The 17194-nt window shown below is 36.7% G+C and overlaps 1 long non-coding RNA gene and 1 pseudogene across 1 annotated transcript; both read left to right on the forward strand.

Annotated features, from left to right (window-relative positions):
- Positions 1 to 4065: 4065 nt before the first annotated feature.
- LOC113351105 lies at positions 4066 to 9703 on the forward strand (annotated as a pseudogene).
- A 3920-nt stretch (positions 9704 to 13623) lies between these two features.
- On the forward strand, positions 13624 to 16169 carry LOC113353338. The gene is made up of 8 exons (XR_003361214.1): positions 13624 to 13729; positions 13951 to 13995; positions 14099 to 14176; positions 14330 to 14419; positions 14568 to 15088; positions 15183 to 15414; positions 15518 to 15586; positions 15699 to 16169. It is a non-coding gene; the product is annotated as an uncharacterized LOC113353338 (long non-coding RNA).
- The last annotated feature ends 1025 nt before the right edge of the window (positions 16170 to 17194 follow it).

The raw sequence follows: 17194 nt of genomic DNA on the forward strand, positions 1-17194 counted from the left end.
AGGCTGAGTTCTTGGATAAATGTATAGCGCTTTGACTGTCGCTAAACAGAACACTATCTCGTTGTTCCTTTCCCAACTCATCTAACAAACCTCGTAACCAAATCATCTCCTTGCTAGCTTTTGTTACTGCTACGTACTCCGCTTTCGTAGTAGACAATGTTACCAACTTGTGTAACCGTGAGTTCCAACTCACTGCAGCTGACCCCATAGTATAAACATAACCTGTCGTACTTCGCCTTTTATCTACATCACCTGCGAAGTCTGCATCCACATAACCCCTCAAGATAGAACCATTTTTTCCATAGCACAATGTACGTTTGTGTTACCTCTCAAATACCTGAGAATCCACTTCACAGCTTCCCAATGTTGTTTTCTTGGGTTGCTTGCATATATACTCACTACTCCCACTGCATGTGCAATATCTGGTCTCGTGCACACCATAGCATACATTAGACTCCCAATCGCCGAAGAATATTGTACGTTAGCCATGTACTTCTTTTCTTCATTTGTCTTTGCACACTGCATACTTGAAAGACGAATTTGACTTCCAAGTGGAGAACTAACTGGTTTAGCATTCTACATATTGAACCTTTTCAACACTCGTTCAATATATTCAGCCTGGCTAAGCATAAGTACACCCTTAGCTCCGTATCTTATGATCCTCATTCCAAGAATCTGCTTTGCTTCACCAAGATCTTTGATAGAAAACTCACTTTATAATTGTTTCTTCAAATTCTAAACTTCTTGTAGAGATGTTCCGGCAACCAACATATCATCCACATACAGTAATAATATGATGTAGTCAGAACCGCACCTTTTGAAGTAACAACAATGATCTGCATTACACCGTGAGTAACCACCTCTATGCATGAAGTTATCAAACTTCTTGTACCACTGTCTCGGGGCTTGTTTTAAACCATACAAACTCTTCTTTAGCTTGTACACCATCTCTTCCTTGGATTTTATGAATCCTTCTGTCTGCTTCATGTAAATTTCTTCATCTAGGTCACCATGAAGAAAAGTTGTCTTTACATCCAACTGTTCAAGGTAGAGATCTTCAGAAGACACTAGACTTAACACTACTCGAATAGTAGTCATCTTCACAACTGGAGAAAATATCTCGTTGCAATCAACACCAGGTTTTTGCTGGAAACCTTTCAAAACCAACCTCACCTTGTAGCGAATATCTCCATTTTCTTCAGACTTCATCCGATAAACCCACTTGTTATGCAACGCCTTCTTACCTCTTGGTAATTTTACTAAAACCTAAGTTTCATTCTCCTCAAGTGAATTCATCTCATCTTCCATAGCAAGTTGCCACTTGCCTAAATCATCAACCGCTAGTGCTTCTTTAATATCTTCAGGTTCACCTCCATCCGTAAGTAATAGAAAATTCAGAGCATACCTTAGGTTTGGTTTTGGAGTTCTTGATGATCTTCGTACTTCTTGTGGAACTATAGGATTAACTCCCACTGCAGTAGAAGTCTCTTCACCTTGTACTTCTCTGCCATCAGCAACACCGTTCCCTTCTTGTACCACACTTTTTCCAGAAACATCATCAATATCGATATACAACTCCTTATCGACGTTGCTTGATCCGACATCTTCAACTTGTATTTTATTCCTTTCCTTGTACATCTCATTCTCATTAAAAGTGACGTCTCTACTTCTAATAACTTTGTGACCCTCGTAGTCCCAAAGTTTATACCCAAAAGCGTCATTCCCGTAACAAAGAAATATACATTTCTTTGCTTGAGCACCTATCTTAGACCTCTCACCGGGACTAAGATGAACATAACCAACACAACCAAAAACTTTCAAATATGAAAGATTTACCTTTTTGCCGGTCCAAACCTCCTCTGGTATCTTCACATATAATGGATTACTAGGTGTCCTATTGATTAGATAAGCAGCCGTCTCTGTTGCATGTGCCCAGAAGGTCTCGGGCAAACCAGACTGCAACCTCATGCACCTAGCACGTGCATTCAACGTCCAATTCATACGTTATGCTACTCCATTCTCCTATGGCGTCCTTGGAACTGTCCTCTCCAAACGAATTCCATTTGTAGCACATAACTGTAAGAATTTTGTTTTGTCATACTCACCACCGTTGTCTTACCTTAGACACTTCAACTTCAGACCAGTTTCTGTTTCAACCAAAGCTTTCCACTTCTTAAACACTTCATACATCTCGAACTTATTCTTCATGAAGTAAAGCCACACCTTCCTTGAGTGATCATCAATAAAGGTGACATAATATTGGAACCCTTGGTAAGATGCAACATCAATTGGTACCCATACATCCGTGTGAACCAAATCAAGTTTTGCACTTCTCAAGTATCTTCCTCCTGTGTTGAAACTAACCCGTTTTTGTTTTCCAAGAACACAGTCTTCACAGAAACTCATATAAACAGACTTCACCTTAGGTAGATATCCTCCCGAACATAGAATCTTCATGTTCTTCTCACTCATGTGTCCTAATCTTCTATGCCATAAGTTAGTGTCTTCACCACTACTAGTCACTGCTAAAGTTGTTCCATCTGAAGTCTGGTATAGAGTACCGACTCTAACTCCACGAGCTAATACCATAGCTCCTTTCTTCACTTTCCAATTGTGTTTCGTAAGCACAACTTCACAGTCATCATCACAAACTTGGCCCACATACACCAAGTTCTTCTTCAAATTTGGAACTGTCGTACATCCTTCAATTTCCATGTCGAACCGTTGACTTTCAAGATCACATCACCCAAACCAATAATGTCGCATGCTTCACCGTCACCTAAGAATACTTGGCCATAGTATCCTTCTTTATAAGATATCATAATACTCTTATCACCCGTTGCATGAAAATAAGCTCCCGAGTCTATAATCCAAGACTCATCTTGCTTGTCCTCAGAGAATAGTAGAAAACCTTCCGTAATCACCTTTTTGTTATCAACAAGGACCTTCACCGGTTCCGTAGCTGCAACTACGTTGACCTCTTCTTTATTACCTTTGTTTCCACCATTATTAGCACCTTTGTTTTCCGGACAATCGCGCTTGTACTGTCCTACTTTCTTACATGCCAAACACTCAACAACACCTCTAGGCCGGGATTGAAATCTCCCCTAGACTTCCCTCTAGACTTCCATCTGGATTTGTTGTTGTTGTTCCGATTTGAACTCATGCCTCTATCTTCTTCTTGTTGCAAACTTAAGGCCGAACTTGAAGAACTAGAAACATAACCTTGTTCTATTCTTCTTTCCTCTTCAGCGATCAACCTTTGCTGCACATCATCAAGCTTCAACTTCTCGCTCCCTGCAGAATTGCTAATGGTTGTTTTTGCAGTCTCCCAACTCTTTGGTAATGACGACAGTAACCTTAAAGCTTGAACTTCATCATCAAAAGTAATACTAACTTTTGAAAGCTGATAAATAATTGATTTAAACTTCCCAAGATGTGCCGAAATCGCTTCGCCTTCAGATTAAATAATTGTTCACACAACATAATCTTCCCCGAGGCTGATGACTTTTGATACAACTTTTCAAGTTTATCCATAAGATCCTTCGTACTAGTTTCCTCTTGTACGTTATTGTAGACTTCCTCCGTTAGACATCTACGGATCACGGCTACACACTTGCGATCAAGAGTTGTCCATTCATCGTCTTTGCGTGCTCTCTTTTTCGTAACTCCACCCAATGGATCAGCAAGGTCTTTCTCATATAGGTAATCTTCCATCTGAGACTTCCAAAACGCAAAGTTCTTCCCATTAAAAACTTTAACCCTAGCTACCGTAATTTTGTTATTATCACCCATAACTCTCACTCCAATCGTACTACGATAAACCCTAAAGCTCTAACCCGAGCTCTGATACCAGTTGTCAGGATTTTCTTAAAGAATCATTAACAACCGCGGAATAACGGATCTTATACTATGATGAATAATAAGTAAACCAAGCACAAGCAACTATAATAATACGAGAAAGATAAATCAACTCACAAGACACAAGATTTATAGTGGTTCCACCAATACATACAACTTGTATATATTGTCTACATCCACTTTGAGCCGCACCAACTCAAATCCACTATGAAGAAAAACGATTACAACGTCGTTTGAATCCAGCAAACCCTTGGTTACACCGCAACAATTACCCGAGACGATAACCTTGTCTCTTGTTCGTCACCAATATGCTCTCACAACGAAACCCTAGATTTAGACCTAAAAGCTATACATGAAATCTCTCACCGATCTCTTAATCGTTTTCTACACAATACAATTCTACAAGGCCTAATTACCTATTTATATAGGTTACGAACTTGGCCACCAAGAACTTTAGCCGTTTTAGGAAATCCCTTCCCTAAATAACCACGACTAACTTTAGGAAATAATAATTAGTCTTCGATAACTAACAGGATGTTCAACCAAACAAATGGCAGAAAATTATTACATGTGTATAGCATCTGGGGATGTGTACTGAAAGTACGTGTTAGGGAGATCTCGCTTATAATATGAAACTTATCAATGATTCTCCCGCGAGTCCCGCCTAACTGCATGTTTCCCATGTCAGATGTGTGCCTTCCATAAGTGGTTGCAACAAGAATATTACATTTGTCTGACGAGAGAGATGAGCTTGATACTGCTCTTAAATCTGATATTAGAGCCTCAAATTAGATCTAACTGCCCTATTTTTATTAATTAACTCATTCTCCAATATTAATATCATCTAATTTTTCTCAATCTGTTCATCAGAAACAAAGATGGATATACCGGCTGCAATAGATGATTCCCTAGCTGTTGCAGAAAACAGTAATATTGCCAACTGCAGTGATACTATTGATGAACATTACCATGATAAGAAGAACAAGGAAGCACTTCAGTTCATTGAACAAATTACAATTAATGCCGATGAAGTTCAAAATCAAGTTCTCACAGAAATCTTATCTCGTAATGCTCAAGTCGAGTACTTACAAAGACATGGTTTAAACGGACATACAGATCGTCAGACATTTAAGAAAATCATGCCCATGGTTACCTATGAAGATCTTAAACCTGATATCGATCTTCTCATCACTAAAGGTAATAGTATTTCGTCTAGTCTCTGCAAATCGCCTATTTCTCAATTTTTTCGTAGCTCGGGAACTTCATCTGGAATGAGTAAATTTATACCATCAACAGAAGAATAAGCTAAGAAATCACGGGAATTCTGCTCCCTCTTAATGCCGGTCTTAAATCAGCATATGGGTTAAAGGATAAAATGCCCCAAAATCGACCCCCAGGTTTGAAAATGCCCCGGACGTTAGGCAAGAAATCAAAATGCCCCATTCTGTTTGTTTTCAATTTTTGGTCAAAATTGGGGCATTTTCACTACCTTTGACCAGTCAACTATAGTGTGATTTTTCATTTTTACCCTTCGCAAGAAAAAATACCCGACACGTACTGATATGGTTTTCTTAACACGTGGGCATCTATTTCAAGGACACGTGGTCAAGGACTGACACCTGTAGCAAACGTGTGTTGCGTACGTGTGCTACAGGTATTATCTTCACCTGTGTCGATTTTCAGCCACAGAAAGGAATCGAAAATTTTCCCAGATAGTTCAGAGAGCGATAGGGTTACAGGCAAGAGTGATCGAGAGATCGAGAGATTGAGAGATTGATAGACCAGAAGGACAAAGGGAACTGCAGATCGATAAGAGGCAGGTTTTCTCTTCCCAGTGACGAACAGGTAAGTTTTTTGTTCAGAAATTTGACGTTTTAGGGTTTGTGATTAACCATGTGATGATTATCTTTCTACATTTGATCTTTTTGATTTGGTATATGCTTTACGATTTGGGGTTAGGGTTTGTGAAATTGGTTTGCGATTTAGGATATGTGATTACGATTTTTGATTTTTCGATTCAGGGAATGTGATTATGAAATTGGTTTGAGATGATGTTGTTATAATCTGAAGTTAGGGTTTATGACGATTTGAGATTTAAACTGAGTTGGTGATGGCTGCAAGGTGAAAGGGTTGTTGATAAATTGTGGATATGCAAACCTAGTGGGTCGATTTCAGAAAGTACAAATTAGGGTTTGTTTGTGTAGCCAATACAAATGAAAATTGTGTTGTAATTTGATTCAGGGAAAATGAAATTAGTGTAAACATTAGTATGATTATTGTAAACATTTTTGTTTTTGGTAATAATTTTTGGTATGATTACTGTAATCATTAGTATGATTACTGCAAAACATTTATGTAACCACCATGGCTGCTAACACCCTTGTTGTATTATTTTGTTTCATTACTGTAAAAAAAATTCCTGTAAAAATTTGTTTCATTACTGTAATCATACTATTCAGTGTTTTGTTTCATACTATTTGTTTACAGTAATCATTACTGTAATCATTACTGTAAAATTTGTTTCACTACTGTAATAACTATTGTTTTTTTGTTGGGGATCTGTTACAGAATGGGTAGCAAGGATAGGAATTTCTGGTTAACTGATATAGGTGGCCGGTTAAGAGACTTGCATATTCTTGGTTGTAAAGCTGGTACCAGTGGAGATGCTTTTATGGCTATGGTAAAGACTAGGTTGGTGAATGAACAAGGTATGAATTCTATACTTGAACTGTTTTTATTTAATGATGAAGAAGGGAATGCATGTGATAAGTGTGAATCAGAAGAAATGTTTATTTCATTTTGGAACAAAGGGAAAGTAAATAAAGAAATGTTTATTTCATTTTGGAACAAAGGGAAACTACACCATCTTCTTCTACAGCTGGTTCCCAGAAAAAGTGTAAGACAACTGCACCATCCTCCTCCACTGCAGTTGATGTTGGATCTAAAAGGAAGGTACCATCTACTTCTTCTACACCTTCTAGTGCCTGTTTTAACCAGATTTTTAATGGTACTGTTAACATTTCTATCCAAACAATCAACATTACCAAACCATCATCAAAAAGGGTTAGAAAGCCTAACTCCAAGTATCAACAATAGAAATGCAGGGTTCCTATTTTATGTCTTTTTATGTCTTTTAGCATTTATAGACATATGTCTTTTAATGGCAGACATACTACTAGTTAGTTGATGTTGAAAGTTTTAGCATACTTTTATTTATGAATCTATGGGTTTAAAAAGTATGGACACAATCATGATTTTATTTCTCAATTCAGCTCATTACATTGAGGAATACTTCCAATATGATAACATTACATTAACCTTTTCTGACATGAGTTTTGGTTGTGCTTTATCTTCTAATTGTGCACTTTATCTTTAGTTGTGCACAAATTTGATCTTCAATATTATATAATTGCTTTTGTTTCTTCATAAAGATTGCTTCAGAAACCCATTGGAAATCTTCACATTCTAGGCATTTTAGGTAGCCAATACCATAATTCCATGATGTTTGAGCTATGTTTAAAATCCTCACCTTTGTTGAATTGCATTTGGGGTTGATACATCTAGTCTGTAACCAAGGACAATCAGAACATTTGTGATCACCAACACAAGCTTTACAACCTCCATTGTACTGAGGTGCAATGGATTTAATTGCATCATCAAACCACTCGAAGTATGAACACATGGGATTAGAGAAAGAGAAGAATTTCTTCCCTGAATTAGCACCATCTTTGACCTTTAAAAGTTTACGAATACCATTACAAGGAATTAATTTACACCTTGTGTAGATCCAATGACAATCAATTGATTGATGATTTCTTTCGTTGCACATCTCACATTCCTGGCTTGATGTAGCAGCTATTATGAAGAATTTTTTTGTTTTACTGATTTTTGGTTGGATCATCTTCACAATTTATAAGTCAGGGGAGACAAAAAAAAATGACCGTTATTACAACGGTCGGAATCTCACAACGGTTGGAAAATCTAGCCGTTGATAAGCTAGGATGTTCCACGTGTCGCGATCCTAGCTAATAGGACACCGTGGTCATTTAAAAAAAAAATCGGTAAATGTAAAACCCAAAATCTCTCTCCGTCCATTTTTGTAATCGACACGTGTTGCAATCTCAGTAAATGACGAAAATAGGACCCTAGATTTTCATCTTGGTGAACAGAAGGGTATAAATGTCAATCGATTTCCACGTGCGGGCCACATGCTTACGCATTTGACCACTTAACGCTCTGAAACGGAAAACATAACAGAATAAGGCATTTTGATACGGTTTTGGGGCATTTTGATTTCTTGCCTAACGTCCGGGGCATTTTCAAACCTAGGGGTCGATTTTGGGGCATTTTGTCCTTTAACCCTCAGCATATTCCTGATTTAAACAAATGAAAGGCGATGCAGATTATTTTTGTAAGTCCATGTACTGAGACACCAGGAGGAATAATATCATCTTTAGTATCTACAAGCGTAGCCAAAACATCCAGAAATTTTTTTAGTAATATTAATCTATACCGCAACTACACCAGCCCAATAGAAAGCATTTTATGTGAGGATACTTATCAAAGTCTATATTCTCAATTACTTTGTGGCCTCTATCAAAAAAAACAAGTTCTTCACTTAGGATTCGCCTTCGTTTCGGGTTTGATCCTATCCGTCAAGTGTTTACAACAACATTGGACACTTCTCTGTGATGACATCCGGCGTGGAACTATAGCAGAAGACCACACTAAAATCACTGAACCATCGGTGAGAAAAGCGGTCATGGAAATACTAGTCAGACCAAACCCCGAACGTGCTGATTTCATCGAGAATGAGTGTAAGAGAGATTCATCATGGGAAGGCATAGTGTCTAGGTTATGGCCTAATGCTAAGTGCATCGTCAGCATCATTACTGGGACAATGTCTCAACACATCGATAAGATTGATCTTTATAGTAATGGTCTTCCCATTGTTATCCATATGTACGCATGTTCAGAATGCTTCTTAGGCATAAACCTTAATCCCCTAACTAAGCCACATGAAGTTTCTACACCCTTATCCCTACAATGACATATTTTGAGTTCTTACCTATACTCGGGGAAGATGATAATGAAAACGACAACTGCAACCAGGAGAAAGAACAACATCATCAAGAACTGGTCGATCTCGTCGAGGTTGACCTTGGACGAGAATATGAGCTTGTTGTCACCAATTATGCAGGTAAATTATATTCAAGAACTTAGACTACATGCACACTATTTCGTCAAGTACTTACTGAGCGTACGCTTATGTATTATGCACATGACTTTATCGGTATAGAGTGGGAGACGTGCTACGAGTTGCTGGGTTCAAGAAAAATACTCCTCAGTTTAATTTCTTGCGGAGAAGAAATGTAGTTCTAGGCATAGATATGGATAAGACAAACGAAACTGACCTTCAAAATGCAGTGAAAAAAGCAGTTGACCATCTTATGATTATGTCTAATGTCTCTCTTGTTGAATACACTAGCTTTGCTGATACATCAACTTTTCCAGGCCACTATGTGATCTATTGAGAACTTCAGGGCAACAAAACAATGCCGTAATTCCTCAGACAGTGCTCGAGGAATGTTGTCTCATAATGGAAGAATGCCTCGGTTATGAGTATCGTTATATGCGCACTAACAAGAAATTAATTGGACCCCTAGAGATAAAGATTGTAGAGACAGGAACATTTGGTAAGCTGATGGATCATGCAATCAACCAAGGTTCTTCAGTTGCTCAGTACAAGACACCTCGATGCATGAAACTCGGTTCCATGTTCGAACTACTAAACTCTATGGTTCTTTCAAGCTTTTTTAGTCCAAGGTTCCCACAGCTATGAATCCATGCTGTTTTGTAAGAAAAAATAAATGCTTATATTTCTGCTCTAGAACATGTTAAATTTAGTCATATCTTTTGTTGTAGTTGTCCTCCTGTATGAAAATGTAATTTCTTCCATTTCGATCAGTGTTTCAAAGATCGAAGCATCATCCTTTGTTGTAAATTAGCGTTCAGTCAAGTGTAAACTTTTGTTTTTTATTTCCTTTTTATCAATAAATTTAAACTTTTATAGAAAGAGGGTTAAAGGGAAGCAGAAAGAAGCAACCCCGAAACACTTCCAACGCCTTCATCTAGCTGCCGCAAGGTGGTTGGAATAAAACTTCTTTACAACTGATAGAAAATTGATTTAAGGAAAGGAAATACACCCTGAAACATGACTCTATTATGTAACCAACTTAATAAATAACATGAATGTGACACTTCGCTTTCCCTTTGGAGAATTGAAAGGTGGACAATCTAGTCATAGTATGTTAGCTTATAAGGCTGACATACTCTTTCTGGAATATTATAGCACAGATGAATAGAATGTGATTGGTCATTCCGGAGTTCCGTATGTAAGGTTGATCGTTTTTTATATTTGGTTCTATTTCCATAACTCGGAATCTTTAGAAAGGGGTATGGACCGAGTATTAATACAATATAAGCCTTTCAAAGTGCGTCCATGGAGTGCATGAGTTTCATAGAGGATCACAAGTCACAAGACATGAGTGACCCGCGATTGTGAAGAGATTCAGTTCTTTTAATTTCCTTGTCTATGTATGCGCTTACAAAAGGTGTGTCGCACACCATTTTTTCTTCATCAAGTTCAGTTATTAATTATAAACTTATATCCAAATTACTATCTAGTTTGTATGATTAGATCAAAATTTATGGATCTTTGAGATATTGGAGTAAACTGAATAAGAATGAGAAGTACAATTTTGGGCGTTATAACTTATCCAAGAGGAGTTTCATTATTTCAGATTCAGAGATGCTTTAAAAGATGAGTGCTTATCCATAGAAATGTCCCAATAATTGGTATTTCTAATCCTCCCGAGTACCAACAACTTGGAACCTTAGCAATGACACCAATGACGGAAAATAACTTTAAACAAGACTTTTCCGCTAAAATCCATCTCTGATTATTTGAAGCCTAATTATTAATGTTGAAAATATTTTTGACTTGCCTATTTTACAAGAATATGCATGGGCAGGCTCCCAATTTAGGCTTCTTACAATTGAGCGTGAAACCGTATAGACCACTTGATCATACAATATCTCCAACCTCATAGGTCCTTGAGAAAATGGGATGCATATGCCTATTGTATGACATGCAAAAATTCTAAAACAATTTTTGGAAAGCGGTTGGCGTGGAAATATTCAAGCAACGTTATACGAGCTTGCTGTCATTGCATTATAATGATGAAGTTTCCAGAAAATAATACTAATGACCTGAGCTGAGTCCAAAACTCAACAAAACAAATGATTCTCAATCTAAATAATAACCAGAATATACGATGATATATAAAAAATAGGAGTATTATTAGAGATCATTGATATCTTGGCCATTGGATATTGGTGTTTATTGTTATTGTTTGTGTTTGTACCCATTTAAAATGGTGCACATGCATGTCACACTAGTTATCCATTAGGATCGCTTTGGGAGCCCATTTGGTTTATGGTGGAGACACACGTTTATTAAAGAAAACAAGTTGATTTATTATAGAAACTCATGGTTTATTATATAAGTCCAGTCGGCTTATTTTGAAAGCCCAATAAGTATATTAAAGAAACCCATGTCTTATTATAGAAGTTCGGACGGTTTATTTTGGAAGCCCAGTCGGTTTATTTTGGAAGCCCAGTTGGTTTATTAAGGAAACACATTGTTTATTTTGGAAGCCCGGCCTGTTCAATAAAGAAACCCACACTACACCATTTTCCTTGATTAGTAACTAGATTTCGCAACAGATTTTTAGCTGTTGCGAAATTTCTATTGCAAACAATTTGCAACAATTCCAGTTACAAAACTCGCAACAGATTTAATAGTCGCAACAGTTTGAATTTCACATGTGCCACTCGTGAGTGTGGCTGGGTACACTTTTAAACTGACTCACCATTCAGCCTATTCAGCTTCAAAACTGAGTCGGTTTACCCTAATATTATCGAGCAGACATAATCTTATGTCACTCTCCTCTCTCTCTCTCTTTCTCCGTATCGCTACTCCCCCCTGCTGCACCCGTGAATACCGACCATTAACATTGAAATTCATTCTTCCCCCTTTCTAATATCACCACCATCGAAGTATCTTTCTGTCTGTAGAACCCCAAAAGCAAAACCTAATGGTCGTTGCAGCTGGTCCGATATCCTTGGTGCCTGTAAGAAGAGGAAATCAAGAAATTATCATGGGTTTTCATTATTGAGAGTTAAGAAGAGGAATTTGAAATTAATTCTCAAATTACAGCGAAGGAATTAGAGGATTAGGTTTCGTTTTACGTCTAAGATTAAGAAGCTAATTGAGAAAACTAGGGTTTTGTTTGTGCTACAAATCGAAGAATTAAACGGAATCAATAAATGGGTTTGTTTTAATTAGGTTTAGAATTGGTTTATTAATGGATTTGAGTTTTATGGATTAGGATTTCTAACAGATTGGGGATTTAGGGTTCATGGATTTGAATTACAGATGAAAAATATGAAGCTGATGGTGAGAAATTATAAGAAGAAAATTGAGTTTGTGTCTGAGGTAATCTTTCTTACTCATTTGAATTGAATTTCTTTCATATCTTGTATTATCAAATTTGGGTATTGTTATGTTCAATTTTGAATTGAAAATTTGGTGGAAATGGAGTTGAGTTTCTAGTGGTGTGTAGATGATTCTTAGTTTAAATTGTTTATTACAGGAAAAAGTTTTTATAGGAGGATAATTGTTGCAGGTGGTGGTGGTTTAATGAGCTACAGAACTATGAAGATTGTGATGGTGATGGAATTGAAATAATAGTTCGGTTGATGTGGCCTTGAATGAGCTACAACAGTTGATCTTAGTTTGGTTTAGATTGTAATGATTTGAATGGTGATGGATGAGTATTGGTTGTGCTGAGATGCTTTTGATGATGATGATATGGCCAGTCATAATGGTTGTGACTGAAAGATATTGAAATGAATAATGTTGCTGGTATGAAGATGGTGGTTTTAATGTCTGTGGCTGAATGATAGTGATTTGAAGGAATGACGCTAATCTGAAGAGATTTGAACTGTTCATAAATTTTAGGTCAAGGTATGCTAGGTTTGGATGGTTTATGTTTACTCCGAATTTATCTGCAATAGTATTAATGCTTGAACTCAATGTCGTTTGCTTTTCAAATCACAGATCTTGAAACATGAGTGGCCAGCTAGGTGGTGAAATTTTATTCCGGATCTTGTTTCAGTAGCAAAGACAAGTGAAACAATATGTTAGAATTTCATGGCTGTATTAAAGGTAATTTTATTGCATTTGAGATTCAAATTTTTCTGAGATCATATTTGTTTTAGCTTGTCAATGTCTACAAGTTTTCTTTATACATGTTATCTTTTTTTTAGTTTCTCAGTGAAGAGATGTTGGACTTTTCACCTGGTGAAATGATTCAGCAGAAGATCAAAGAGCTAAAATAATTATTGAATAGTTTTGATGGCATTGCTATTCTCATTGTTATGTTACATCATCATGTGTCTACGGGGTTATTTATCGAATAGAAAAGTTGTGATTGTACATATGTTAGAAAAATGCCTTGGACGCCTAATCGGCTTCGTTATCATTAGTCTACCATATCATCTATGTTAGCTAAACACAGTTATTATGAATGAATTCTGTAGTTGGTCTACGTTGCATGGTTTGTTTTACTCTTACCATAGCTTACATACACGTTTTTTCTTGCAGTGAGTTTCAACTTATTCACGAGCTATGCCTATATGTGCTATATGCATCGCAAAGAACTGAGCTATAAGAGCAACATTGGCTACGTTTCACGCTTTCCTTTCATGGTTTCCTCTGGGCTACATATTTGAATCCCCACTGGTTTGCGCACTAATTACTAGACTGTTGCCATTTTTTGTTTCAAATAATGAAAATTTAGAACGATAAAAAAAAGTTCATGTCTAGTAAAACACTATCTTTTAATCAATCATGGGGTCTCTTCCTTACAATCTTCTGTAGGCTAATTGACTAATGCATTTTTCTTTTCTTTTTTTTTTGGTATATTATAGCTAAAGACACTTTTGAATTTCTTTCTGTGGCAGGGTGTGGCAGCATATAGGAATCTTACTCTCCAATGTTTGTCTGAGGTACTGTTAAACTTTCTCTCCCCTCATCATATTAGATTTCCTCGTTGTTCTTTCTTTGATGTGCTGATATTTAGGTAGCATAGTAACTCTTTTACGTTCACAGGTAGCTGCCTTTCAGTTTAGAGACTTCTATAACATGAAGTATGTGAAAATGTGCACTGTTTTCATTTCACAATTACAGGTATTTCAGATCACGAAGGACCAAAATTCTTAACTGATAATGACAAATATATATGTCCGGTGCACTTTGTAACTTGAGTTTTAACGATTTCCTTGTCTTCTCTTGTTTTTGTTGACTAATACATTTGTGTGACTAATATATCATTTTTTGTAGCCTTGTAGGGATGGAGTTTGAGTCTAATATATTGAGTTTAATGCTGGAGATGAGGTGGCGGTGTTCAGTTCATGTAGTAAACATGCTTATGTATCCTTCTATGTATAATGTTTGGTGCAAATTACGAGGTATGTGATGCATTTTGCCTTAGTCATTGAAGAGATTCACCTTCCCGTAGTTAAAGAACCAAAAGAATCTATCCCTTGCATGCTATACATTTCCTTAACGTCTTTATCAGATTTCCTAGCAACTCAAGACTGAGAGCATCACTAGTCAGCTCTTCCTTCTTCACTGGTCTTAGCAGAAGCACATGGTCTGCAGTTTGAAGCTAAGTCCAGGACCCAGCTGTGGCTGGAGCATCAATATAAGCCTTTCTTTCAAATCTTAAAAAATATTTATCGCTTCTTCCTCTTACCCAAAGGTCAAGAAATCTGGCATGAGTTGTTTCTTGTCTCTGTGAATTCTTTCATATTGCTTGCAGGATTTAATGTTGAGACTGTTGAATACAAGAACATTAGCTTCACTGTCTGGCATGTTGGGGTCAAGAAATATATGAATTTTGCTACATTTTTTGTTTTCTGTTCTTTTTTGCATTTTATGTTGTTACAAAGGTAATTAGTTATATCATTTCTTTTACAGATCCCTCCATTATAGAGACACTACTTCCAAAACACATAAGGTCTTATTTTCGTAGTTGAAAGCAATGATAGAGACCGCGTTATTAAGGCAAGGGATGAACTGCAGACGAATTTTAGTGAGGTATGTGATAATATCAAACTCATTAATGTTATTGCTATTGTAGTTTACTCTGTATACTGATTTTGCAGGTTTCCTTGTGGTTTTTGTTTTCCAGCAAACATATTTCATCTCCTAGTTTCCCAGTGCATATCTTGTCCGGTGCAGTCCTAGTCCTAGGAAAATGAGTGCATCTCCTTGTCGTGCTTTATTGCAGGCTTTTGTGAAGTTTGTCTAACTGATAGAAGTGGCATTTTCTTACTTCAGTTAGTGTTTTTATTACCTTGCTTGGTGCTGACTTCATGAGAATGAAATCTTTCGGCAAAGTTGAAGAGTTTGCGGAGACTCTGGTAAGTAGTAGTGATTTTTTGCTTTAAACGAAGTTTCCTCTCTCGTTTGATATTGGTCTGTTGTTATTCTTATTTGAGAAGTCGATATCTATTTGAGGAACAGGTTAGTAAACTAGATAGAAGTTGAAAAAAGGGCATCTGCAAGACTTACCGCATGCAAAATTCTCAAACGGTATTAATCCATCCAGGCACTTTCTTTGTTTCTATGTAAAATGCTCCCTTTTATTATTCTTATCTTCCGTGATGGGAACTGGATGTTGATTTGTTTCACTTTTTTGTCTCAGTAGGTAGAAGATAACGGAGAAGAACATGAAGAGCATGGAATCCAAGAAGAAGAGGTTGTTGATGTCGATGTTGATTCTACAGATGGCGCTATTGTTACAATTCTTTTTGACAATGGATACTCTCATGGTGTACATTGGTTTTGCAGGTCACAGATATGAGTAGTAAGTGCGACTATTTACAAGGCTGGTTATGAAGAAACAAGAAGCTATACTTGTTTGAGCATGTAGGTAATGAATGCTGAGCTTGTCTCCATTCTTGTGCCTTTAAGATTGTACCTACTACTTCTATTACACTTCACCTTACAACTGCAACTGCAGAATTTCTATGTTATGAAAACTTAGGAAATGTTTACATACTTGTCATTTTTTTGATACTACGCATAGAATTTATATGTCCTTGGAACTTAAGAAATATTTCTAGCTACAGATTGGAACTTAAGAAATTTATATGTATTGCCTAAGTAGTTCTTTTCAGAGGTATACAGAATAAGTCTTTATTTTATGATTTCATGAGTTGCCTAAGTTCAATGATGATTGGTGTTTATAATTCAATGTATGAAATGACTATGTATTGCCAAAGTTATGTCTCTTAGAAACTTATGGGTATATACTTTGAATGTTGTTGCCTAAGAGCTGAAGAATTTCACTGTAAATTCTGCCTGAAATTGTTGCAGGGGAATGATTTCCAAATGAACAGGGAAACTGAAGAATTAAAACCTGATTAAAAAGTAAATAAATAATGGTTTTGACTGGTCCAAAACCTGATTTTGACCAGGTCAAAACCACTATTTTTTTGATGTTGCAAACGTTTCGTAACTGCGGTGATCTGTTGCGAAATTCCAGTTTCGCAACTGTTAGACTCTGTTGCGACCATCTAATTTCGCAACTGTTGCGACGAATTCACGTGGCAACAGTTTAACACTTTTGCAACCCAAAATTCGCAACAGATTATGAGCCGTTGCGAAATTCTGCAACATCGACTTTCGTAACAGATTGAACTATTGCAACCCATCATTACAACTGAATCAACCTGTTACTAAATATGAAAAATGGTGTAGTGCCAGTTGATTTATTTAAGAAACACATGCCTTATTATTGAAGCCCAATCGGTTTATTAAAGTCGGTATATTAAAGAAGACCAGTTGTTTATTGAAGAAACATGTGGATTATTATTGAAGCCCAGTCGGTTTATTAAAGAAACTCAGTTAGTTTAGTAAAGAAACATATGGCTTATTATTGAAGCTCAGTTGGCTTATTTTGGAAGCCCAATCGGATTTTTCTTTTTTAAAGAAACTCGGTAGGTTTACTAAAGAAACCCGATCTGGCTTATTATTAGAGCCCAAAGACTTATTTTGGAAGTTACTTGGAGATAGACACAAATCTTGGAAGATATAAATGATCTTCTGAGATAGACACAAATCTTGGAAGATAGATATGAATCTTGACAAGATAGACACAAATGTTATAGGGATTGACACAAATCTTGGGAAGATATA

The sequence above is a fragment of the Papaver somniferum genome, chromosome 2 (genome assembly GCF_003573695.1).
Source record: "Papaver somniferum cultivar HN1 chromosome 2, ASM357369v1, whole genome shotgun sequence".
Classification (NCBI taxonomy): Eukaryota; Viridiplantae; Streptophyta; class Magnoliopsida; order Ranunculales; family Papaveraceae; genus Papaver; species Papaver somniferum.